The following is an 8,519-nucleotide window of genomic DNA, read 5'->3' on the forward strand; positions in this document are numbered from 1 at the left end:
TATAAAGGGACGACCCGTCGGCGATTCAGGACAAGTAAGATCAGATCGATAGCCAGGCAGAGCGGTTTAGCTCCTGGTCATCGAAACCTTAAGTAATTCCACCTCAACTGGAGTAGGCTTTTACCTTCAACGTAAGGGGCCGAACCAGTATAATCCCCGTGTCCTTTGTCCTGTTTAACCCCTTTCAGCTTCCTAGCTGCGATGGCTCCACGACTAAGTCCTTGCACGAGGACATCTGCCGTGACGATTCCACGACAGTAAGCTACCAACAAAAAATTGCAATCAATGATAATGATTCCTGGCTATTGCGCGTGCGAGCGCTGCAGCGCTCGGTTTCAGACATCGCTTATTAGGAAGGATGCTTGAGACTAAACGACTCACGCGTGGGGATCGCTCGCTCCAACGAGCAACACGCAGAAATAAATCCGTTATCATCATTCTTATATTAGGTAGGGGGCATAAGCCCCCCCTCCCCCCTCACCGTGGATGACACCATAATATAATTCGTCAAGAATAATGTAATGCATGTTTGGTCGCATTTCTCCTCCCATTCTTGGAAATTGTAGATGCAAGACAGGTAGTGTGTTAGTTCTACTACGGTAGGGTCATGCAGATTCCTACGCCCTACGTCCACTAGCAATGCTTGGGACGACATGGTTGCCGCTAAGCACAACAGGAAAAGTGGAACCTTGTTGGAGCTCATCGTCATGGTTAGTTTCAAAGTTTTGTGTGTGCTTGATTCTAGGGTTTCTCTTATGATTGGTTTCAGAGTTATGGAAGATAAAAGTGGAAACCTCTTGGAGCTCATCATTGTGGTTTGTTTCAGGGTTTTGTGTGGTTGGTTTCAGGGTTTTCTTGTGTTTGGTTTCAGAGCTGTGGAATAGAATAAGTGGAACCTTCATGGAGCTCATCGTTGTGGTTGGTTTCACGGTTTTCGTGTGTTTGGTTTCATACTTGTGGAATAGAAAAGGTGGAACCATGCTAGAGCTCATCGATGAGGTTGGTTTTAGGTTTTTATGTGGTTGATTTCAGGGTCTTAGAAAAAAACAAGTTTGGAATCAAAATGCTAGTACCCCATCAAATTGCTAGTAAGGCATCATATCTCCCATCATTAGTTACCACGAGACGTGAAAGATCGGGCCGCAACAACAGATCGGATCTTGCCATCGAGGTTCGGTCCATATCAAATTGCAGCTACGCTGCCCACCGATGGTGTAGCCCGCGGCCCCTGCTCACATTACCGAGCCTGCCTGGAAGCACGGCGCTTGCAACGCATGGCTGCTCGTCTAGCAGCCTGGCGCTCCAGCCACCGAGGATGGTTTTCCACGGGAGCAGCGGTGACAAAAGAGAAAAAAAAACAAGGCCAAGGCAAGGAGCAGTACGAGAGAGAGCCATGTGGAGAAGAAAAGGAGATTGCCTTTCCATGAAAGGATAGGGATGGGTGGTTCCCGTGAGATAAGGGAAAGAGTGGGCAGTGGGAGGGCCCCACGAGAACGTGTGGCGTGTGTAGCGAGCGGTTTACACGAGTAGAAAATTAGTCGGTTGATTTAGATCATTTTTCATATTTTAGAAAGATTCGATGGAAGAAATCATCACGATAAATCATCATGATCACTGAATATGCAGTCATCGAGTATTAGATCGCTTGTTCAGTTATGAATTAGTTTACGTGCTGACCGCTCGCTCGGTTAATTGTCTCACGCATCATACATTCACACATCAAAAAAGCGAACGAACCCAAAATTTATATCGAGTCACCTGACCCTAGCCAATCTCTTTTATTTACTAATAAGTCCTAGAGCATCATCATGCGTACCTTCGCCTTTTAGAAACGAAAAAACTAACGCCCACACGTGTGACATCTTGCACATCGCCCACACGCCTTAGTCACCACTCATTTTGCCACGTATGAACAGATGACATCAGCAGGAATTTTTTTGGTTTTCGGCTTAAAAATATTTTATCTCCTAATTAAAAAATCAAATTAAAAATCCTTTTCAGCATTAAATCCGTCTCGACGAGATCTTCAAAACCTAGACCCATGTTAATATGTTTCAACAAAAACAAAATTGCCCAAAAGTTGACATGATGTTTACAATGTAGTTGTCATAGTGCTTAAACTAAAGTTGTCATGTGGCAATTTTAGTTTGTCGAGCATGGCAATTTTAGTTTTTTGATAATGGCAATTCCAGTACTTTGACCATGAAAATTATTTTTTGTATGAACCATGACAATTTTAAGTGCATGTATCATGGCAATTTTAGTTTATGGTTCATGACAAGTCTAGTTTCTTAATTTCCCATTTCATAATATGTCAAAATTTACTTTTAAATGTGGAAAAAAAATAGCTGAAACATGTTATGGCAACTTCAGTGTAAACATCATGGCAATTCATGTGCAATAGACATGACAACTTTTAACCCAAAAAAATTCGTCGAAATATATTCATATGAGATCTAGTTTCAAAGATCTCATCGCGAGGGATTTAATGGTGAAAACGGATTGATACGTCTCCAACGTATCTATAATTTATGAAGTGTCCATGCTATTATATTATCCATCTTGGATGTTTAATGGGCTTTTATATGCTATTTTATATGATTTTTGGGACTAACCTATTAACCTAGAGCCCAGTGCCAGTTTCTGTTTTTTCCTTGTTTTTGAGTTTTACAGAAAAGGAATACCAAACGGAGTCCAATTGACGGGCCAATTTTTGATGATTTTTTATGGACCAAAAGAAGCCTCCGAAGCAAAAGAGTTGGGCCAGAAGAGTCCCGAGCTGTCCACGAGGGTGGAGGGCGCGCCCACCCCCCTTGGGCGTGGGCCCCTGCCTCGTGGACGACTCGGGAACCTCCTTGACGTGAGACCTATGCCAAAAATTCCTATAAATACTGAAACCTTCGAAAAATAGAATCGATCGGGATTTCCGCCGCCGCAAGCCTCTGTAGCCATCAAAAACCAATTGGGACCCTGTTCCGGCACCCTGCCGGAGGGGGGATCCCTCACCGGTGGCCATCTTCATCATCCCGGCGCTCTCCATGACGAGGAGGGAGTAGTTCACCCTCGGGACTGAGGGTATGTACCAGTAACTATATGTTTGATCTCTCTCTCTCGTGTTCTTGAGGTGATACGATCTTGATGTATCGCGAGCTTTGCTACTATTGTTGGATCTTATGATGTTTCTCCCCCTCTACTCTCTTGTAATGGATTGAGTTTTCCCTTTGAAGTAATCTTATCGGATTGAGTCTTTAAGGATTTGAGAACACTTGATGTATGTCTTGCCATGCTTATCTATGGTGACAATGGGATATCACGTGATCCACTTGATGTATGTTTTGGTGATCAACTTGAGGGTTCTGCCCATGAACCTATGCATAGGGGTTGGCACGCGTTTTCGTCTTGACTCTCCGGTAGAAACTTTGGGGCACTCTTTGAAGTTCTTTGTGTTGGTTGAATATATGAATCTGAGATTGTGTGATGCATATCGTATAATCATACCAACGGATACTTGAGGTGACATTGGAGTATCTAGGTGACGTTAGGGTTTTGGTTGATTTGTGTCTTAAGGTGTTATTCTAGTACGAACTCTATGATAGATCGAACGGAAAGAATAGCTTCGTGTTATTTTACTACGGACTCTTGAATAGATCGATCAGAAAGGATAACTTTGAGGTGGTTTCGTACCCTACAATAATCTCTTCGTTTGTTCTCCGCTATTAGTGACTTTGGAGTGACTCTTTGTTGCATGTTGAGGGATATTTATATGATCCAGTTATGTTATTATTTTTGAGAGAACTTGCACTAGTGAAAGTATGAACCCTAGGCCTTGTTTCCTAGCATTGCAATACCGTTTGTGCTCACTTTTATCGCTTGCTACCTTACTTTTTTATATTTTCAGATTACAAAAACCTATATCTACCATCCATATTGCACTTGTATCACCATCTCTTCACCGAACTAGTGCACCTATACAATTTACCATTGTATTGGGTGTGTTGGGGACACAAGAGACTCTTTGTTATTTGGTTGCAGGGTTGTTTGAGAGAGACCATCTTCATCCTACGCCTCCCACGGATTGATAAACCTTAGGTCATCCACTTGAGGGCAATTTGCTACTGTCCTACAAACCTATGCACTTGGAGGCCCAACAACGTCTGCAAGAAGAAGGTTGTGTAGTAGACATCACGGATCTTCAATCGGATTTTTCATTTAAGAGATAAAACATTTTAAAAAACTGAAAATCAAAAAAGATTCCCACATGCATGCATGCGGTGACCTGGCGCGGTATGTGTGTTATAGGACGTGTGGGCGGGTTTGGCTCCCACTGGGCGTCAGCGTTGTCCTTTAGAAAAGGCTTTGGCATGTCAATATGTCATACATAGGCACTATTTAATCTTATAGGTTCGAATACAGCGCATAACTTTTTTTTGGTCACACCATCAATAACGCATATGAATCCTTTGAAGGTAATAATCATATAGTCCAATATTTCAAATATGTTCTATGGAAGAAATCATCATGATAAATCTTCCTGATCACTGATCAGTGGTGCACGACGATACAAAGGAATCTGAAATGTTTTTATGGTAAACTTTGACAAATGTTCTATGAGCTTGTGAAATTGCTAGTTATTGACTAGAGGGGGGGGGGGGTGAATAGGCGATTTGTATGAAAGTCTTCAAAACATGAGAGTTTCGAAGACAAACAATAGAAATGAACATATTGATATGCAGCGGAAGGTAGACTACACTAAGAAAGCCATAGTCAAGTATGCAATGAAGTGAAAGCACGAAGACTAATAGCAGCTAGGTAGTAAAGATCAGGATGGAAGATAGTATGAAGCCAAACAATGATAGTAGTCACATAGTGAAGTCAAACAAGTAGTGCAAGCGGGCAATGACTTCACGAAGACAAACTATAAGTAAAGAGAGGGAGAGGATAGAACCAGTCACTTGGTGAGGACACATGATTTGTTGGACCAGTTCCAGTTGCTATGACAACTGTACGTCTGGTTAGGGAGGCTGAGATTCAACTCAGAAGACCACGCCTTCACCTTATTCCCCTTGAGCTAAGGACACCCAGTCCTCGCCCAATCACTCTGGTAAGTCTTCAAGGTAGACTTCCAAACCTTCACAGACTTCGTTCACCGGCGATCCACAATGACTCTTGGATGCTCAGAACGCGACGCCTAACCGGCTGGAGGATTCATAGTCCCCAAGTGTAACAAGTCTTCAGGTCACGCGGACAGAAAGACTTCAGTGATGCCTAACACTCTTTGGCTCTGGGTGTTTGGGCTTTGTCCTCGCAAGGATTTCTCTCTCTCAAAAGCTTCGGAGGTGGGTTGCTCTCAAACGACAAAAGCCGTGCACTAACTCTGAGTAGCCACCAATTTATGGTGTAGGGGGTGGGCTATTTATAGCCACTAGGCAACCCGACCTGATTTGTCCGAAATGACCCTGGGTCACTCAGGAACTGACACGTGTCCCAACGGTCAGATTTCAAACACACGCGACAACTTTACTTGGGCTACAAGTAAAGCTGACTCATCCAGCTCTCGATAAGATTTGCTCTCATTGTCTTCGCTCGAAGACTTAGGATTTTGGTTGAGCATCACTTCAGTCATTCTGACTTTGTTTACTGGGACCCCACTTAACAGTACAGTGGTTCCTACGACTCAACAAAGAAGAAAAGGGAACAATGAAACAACTATGTCTTCGCGCTCCAAAGTCTTCACGCAATGTCTTCTCTTGTCATAGTCTTCAATGTGAATATCTTCACATACCACCATTGTCTTCAATGTCTTCATACATTTTTAGGGGTCATCTCCGGTAGATAAACCAAATCAATGAGGGACTACTACCTGTGTTATCCCGCAATTCTCACAAACACATTAGTCCCTCAACCAGGTTTGTCGTCAATACTCCAAAACCAACTAGGGGTGGCACTAGATGCACTTACAATCTCCCCCTTTTTGGTGATTGATGACAAACTGGTTGAAGTTTTCAACGGGGATAAAAGTATGTGAAATTGTAAAGGATTTAGGTATTGTCTTCATAAGTAGCAAAAGGCTCCCCCTGAAGATGTGCATATAAGTAATTTGCTTTTGGAATGCAAATGCACATGGCAGGTTCTACTTGTGGAGATCCTCTTCAACTTATGAAGACAATTCATCATGCATGATTTGATATAACGAAGATAATGACATGTATAATGAAAAATGGACGTCTGCAATATGACTTCGTGCGGGATTTATCATCGCACATGCGGAATTTATCATCGCATCACAGAATAGCAAACAAGTAGCAGACGACCATCAAGTTTAAGTGTTACAACTCAAAGAACCAAATGTATCAAAAGCGAGAGTTGTAAACACTAGGCAAAATATAAAGCAGCCGCCTATATGGACCCGCTTGAAGACTATCAACTCATATGCTTCTCCCCCTTTTGTCAGTAAGGACCAAAAAGGTTTGAAGACATAGAGCCTCTACTCGTTCCAAGGAGTAGGAGAAGCTGCAGGGTCGGCGTCGGGGTTTGGCGGTGCAGAAGAACTTGGTGCAGGGTCGATACGCGCTGAAGTTGGAGGTGGTGAAGTAGCATCATCTTGATCATCTATCACTCTGGCATTCACCGTTGCAGCTGAGGAGGAATAATCAGAGTCTTCAAGAGACGGAGTTCGACGCAAGACAACATTCCTTGGAGGAGTGGAGTCAAACTTGAATCTTTCAGTGAAGCCATCGTCTTGAAGATCTGCTTCAGCACTCAGCAATGTCAAACTCTTCCATGACCTCCGACAGGTTTCATGTGTAACAAAGGCATTCTTGGTGGCAAGATTGCGAATGCGATTGACGTCCACCAAGAGGCTTTGCATCTGCCGCTTCAGCTAGTAGTGATGCTTATCCTGTTTCTGATGCAGTGCGACGAGAAGCTCTAGGTCATTGAGAACACGAGATCGCTTCCGAGGCCTTTGAGAAATAGTGCTTTTAGTGGCTTCAGTTTGAGCACGGTGAGGTAAGCGTGTATTGCCAGCCAAAGGATAAACACGAGTGACTGCCTGGACTCCTTCAATGGGTTGCGTGAAGCTTTGGTGATCAGCATTGTGAAGACAAACAGGCTCCTTGGCAGGCTCTGGGTATATGGCTTCAACTGACATATCAACCTCTGGTAGAAAGATCAGATGGTTGCGAGCAGAGGGCTGGTAGTTGACAGCTGAATGTAGCTTGATGAGGCGCATAACCCATGGAGCGTAGAACTTTAGTCCAAAGAGATCAGAGCCTGATGCAGCCAACTGCCTGATAAAGAAGTCGTGAGCATTGAAGCTGATGCCATTGAAGATATAGAAGACCAAAGTCTTCATTGCTCCTTCAAGTTTCGCTGCAGAAGAATGTCCTTTGACAGGCCATAGAGTTCGCCTGATGATATGATAAATAGTGCGGGGCAGATACTCTAGGTCTTCGACAAAGAACTCCTTTGGGTAATCAGCGTCATGTGGCAGAGGCTTCATCATGCTCAGCATTTGGCTCATGTTGGGCTCTGGCTTATGAAAGATGCTCTCCAATGCATTGCGATGAAGCTGATAACCAGGTTCATATAATTCACCTGGAGTGGGTAGACCAGTGAGCTCAATAATATCAAAAGCTTTAGCTTCATGGTGTACGTTGCCTGTCATCCACTCAAGGACCCATGTCTTCGGATCCCTGTTGTAGCCGCGAATGTGGAGGGTGGCATAGAATTGCAGCAGAAGCTCTTCATTCCAATGCTCCTTATCAGTCACAAAATTCAGCAATCCAGCATCACGGAAGCAGTCAAGGGCTTGTTCAAGGCATGGCAATCCAGCAATGGCTTCGCAGTCAAGACGCATATGAGGGAAGATGCGCCCTTGATCATAGAGATCACATGAGTAGTAGCTGCGCTGCTGATAGCTCTAGAACCGATCGGATGAAATCCTTGGCTTGGAATAGGGGTTCTTGAGCTATCAAAGAAGGTGTTGTGCGCAATGAAGCCATTTGCATTGAAGGACCCTGGTGAAGTGGCAGTACCTGGAAACCTGGGCAGTCTGGGCTTTGGCTTCTGGACCTGAGGCCTGTGCTCGACATGATAATCAAATTGCGGACCAGCAGCAGGTGGAGGAACCAGAATATGCCATCTGATAGTGACCAGCTGACCATAGTTGTATGCTTGCTCAATAGTATGTGGCCTGGGAGGCGGTACAGGAGCAGTGGCAGTGGCAGTGGCAGTGACTTCAAGCTGCAGATTTGCATCAGGTGCAGCATCGGCTTCAGATGCTATCACTTCAGGCACCACATTGACTTCAGGCGCCATATTAGCTTCAGCCATGACAACGTCATTGGCTTCAGTGTTGGTGTTGGTGGTCGCCTCAATGTTGTTAACCTCCACTTGAGTAGCTGGAGGGTCGGACACGTTCTCCTCGAGAACAACTTCAGGATTGGTTGGGGGTGTAGCAACACGTTCTTCTTCAACTCGTGGTTCTTCTTGGTCATCGGCTGATGCAGCCGGAATAT

This window comes from Triticum aestivum, chromosome 7D (assembly GCF_018294505.1).
Source record: "Triticum aestivum cultivar Chinese Spring chromosome 7D, IWGSC CS RefSeq v2.1, whole genome shotgun sequence".
Lineage (NCBI taxonomy): Eukaryota > Viridiplantae > Streptophyta > Magnoliopsida > Poales > Poaceae > Triticum > Triticum aestivum.